Source organism: Aedes albopictus, chromosome 3 (assembly GCF_035046485.1).
Source record: "Aedes albopictus strain Foshan chromosome 3, AalbF5, whole genome shotgun sequence".
Taxonomy (NCBI): Eukaryota; Metazoa; Arthropoda; class Insecta; order Diptera; family Culicidae; genus Aedes; species Aedes albopictus.
Genome location: NC_085138.1, coordinates 343698292 through 343701330, shown reverse-complemented (window position 1 = coordinate 343701330; position 3039 = coordinate 343698292). Strand labels below are relative to the sequence as shown.

At 41.6% G+C, this 3039-nt stretch overlaps 1 pseudogene; it reads left to right on the top strand.

Annotated features, from left to right (window-relative positions):
* The first annotated feature begins 447 nt into the window (after positions 1-447).
* LOC115262780 (general odorant-binding protein 45-like) lies at positions 448-2059 on the top strand (annotated as a pseudogene).
* The last annotated feature ends 980 nt before the right edge of the window (positions 2060-3039 follow it).

The window sequence follows — 3039 nt, the reverse complement described above, 5'->3', positions numbered from 1 at the left end:
GATTGATTTGAGTTTTTGTATAGAGTTAGATACTGTACGTGCCTAATCTCAAATCAATCCGTTTGAAATTGACTTAGTTATAGCGACAAGTGCCCAAAATAGGTTCACCTGCCCAAATGGTACAAGATCCTACTCTCACTCTCACTGAGTCCCGTTGGTATAGGGGCTACGACTGACCAACAACCACTCGATCAGGGTTCAAGACCCGCCTGGGCGCAATAGTTGAGAATATTAGTTGCAGGTTATAAGAAACTATTTTCAATTGCTGACGATGTCGGTAAAGTACAAAACAAGTTATCAATCAGCTGTATTTTTTTCATGTTGATAACTAAATGTAATGTTGAACAAAACATTGTATAACACAATTGATTATCAACTTGAACTCAAGGATAACTTAACTTCTTATTATTATGATATTCGACAAGTAAATTTGACTAATCATTTTTGTTATGTTGGCTCTTAATTCAACCTAAATGATAACAAACTGAATTATCAAACGATTGATAACCAGGTAGCAGAACTTGTTATCATTTTGTTATCCACCTTTGCTCGGGATGTTAGTAACAAAAACGGTTGCCACCTCAAGCCTGATGTAAAGTTTACATGGGACAGGCAATTATAGAAAATGTTGGTGAGCGATAATTTGTATATAAGAAGCGTCAAATTACGTGACCACCATACGGCAAAATATGTGTCAATTTAACAACTGTTGATAAACAAACAAGCTTCCTGGCTAGCCCAACTGCAACATTGTTACGTTAAGGTATGTAGGCATATTTAAAATGCCAACTGCGTGACTTATCATAACCTAGCACAATTCTCCGAATGGTTTAGTACTCCCGAACAGCTCAGACCAACGAGTACACTAAATAATTGGGAGTGAGTTGCAATGGAATGCCTATGGGTACTGCTGGCTACTTGTATTATTTTCACTATTGGAAATGTAGCAATAGCGAACAGGCACTCCGTTGTGTTCAAAAGCATCCGCTCAACGGATGCTGAATGTCGACAATATCTCCCGAACGATTCCACCAACTGTGCCGTCCGTTGCCGGGGTTTGGTAGATCGCTTTTGGAACGATACCAGTGGGATCGGTTACTCCATAGCTCGATTCTACCAACCAAGTCCTGATGATGTGTGTTACCTGAATAGAACGGCGCGATGTCTGGCGGGAAGCACCACCACCAGTAATAGCTGTCAACGGGCAGAACAAGCAGTGAAGTGCTACGATGATCAATACGGACAGTTGGATTCCGAAGCTGTTTGATTCATTCCGTTCACCAGATTTCAACACATACAGATTGCCAGAGAGTGTGCGGCCATGTTGGTAATTTCAGAAGATACCTTGAAGCAGGTGGCCATCGACGGATCTGCAATACCCGAGAAGGCGTGTCTTTTGAGATGCTTCCTCATCCGGCATGGTCTGTACAGCGACGACGGAGGTTTCGACTGGGAGCGACTCGAACTGCAGTGCGGTGGATACGGAGCCAACTGGGATCCTAGGAAGATTCAGACTTGCATGGAAGGTGTTAAAGATTGTGGTGACTTGTGTTCGAAGGTGTTACGGTTTGCTGACGATTGTGCAAACATCTATTTCCTTGTGAAACCATATGCAAATGATGAGATTTATAGCTCGATTCCATATGCCGTAGATTTTTCAATTTCATGATTGCCAACAAGCTATGTGATAAGTATTTCTAATGAACGAATATAAAACAGCTATAAAATGTGACCAGCACTTGTGAAACAACCTAGTTTGAGACGCAATTGTTTTAACTAGTTCGGTCCCGATGAAACAATAACTACATCCATCCGAACCCTATTTCCACAATTAGACGAACATTAACTGGTGAAATTATGCGATCCAAACGAACAAAAAGACCTATTTTCAAGCCCTTTCCATACAGACCCAATGCAATGGTTGTTGGTGCACAGTAAACCCATCATCAGTCGGTCGTCGGGGTTTTCCATTAACCAACCAACCAACGCCGGGGTTTGTCGTCGATCCGGTTTCCTCACCCGGCACACCGAACCCGACAAATTGAAATCAATCCTTTTTCATCCCACGCAATGTTTCGTTCATTTTGTGATCCGGAGTCTGAACCCTACATGGGACGGGAAAGTCATTAACCAAAAACTCGCGTAGAATACTACTCCACATTACGTATGGGCATAGGGTTGAAGCCTGCCGCGCCGTTAGTTGGGCACCACGTTGGGACGGATGAAGTTTTGTGACCTGCTTCGCAGTTGGAATGGGATAATTATAGGCGGGTGGGGACGTAAAAATGTTGTTGGGAATCCATTTTACACTATAAACAGTTTCTCTGGTGGCTGTAAAGTGGTGCTGTATATTCCATATTATGGTTTGACAACTAGTACAATGCGAATGTTGATGTAATAATCGTGGACAATGAATGAAGTATACAAATCGGTTTATAAAAATATATCGGGAATTTGCAGTTGTCTGTACAGATATGCTTGAATAATTTCGGTAAGAAGTAAGTCCTTTGTTCTTTGTACCGACTTTTCGAACCCTCTAAACAGAATACCCTCTTCGAATGAGTGTAATCAGTTTCGTACGACTAGACTAGACTAGACTAGACTAGACTAGACTAGACTAGACTAGACTAGACTAGACTAGACTAGACTAGACTAGACTAGACTAGACTAGACTAGACTAGACTAGACTAGACTAGACTAGACTAGACTAGACTAGACTAGACTAGACTAGACTAGACTAGACTAGACTAGACTAGACTAGACTAGACTAGACTAGACTAGACTAGACTAGACTAGACTAGACTAGACTAGACTAGACTAGACTAGACTAGACTAGACTAGACTAGACTAGACTAGACTAGACTAGACTAGACTAGACTAGACTAGACTAGACTAGACTAGACTAGACTAGACTAGACTAGACTAGACTAGACTAGACTAGACTAGACTAGACTAGACTAGACTAGACTAGACTAGACTAGACTAGACTAGACTAGACTAGACTAGACTAGACTAGACTAGACTAGACTAGACTAGACT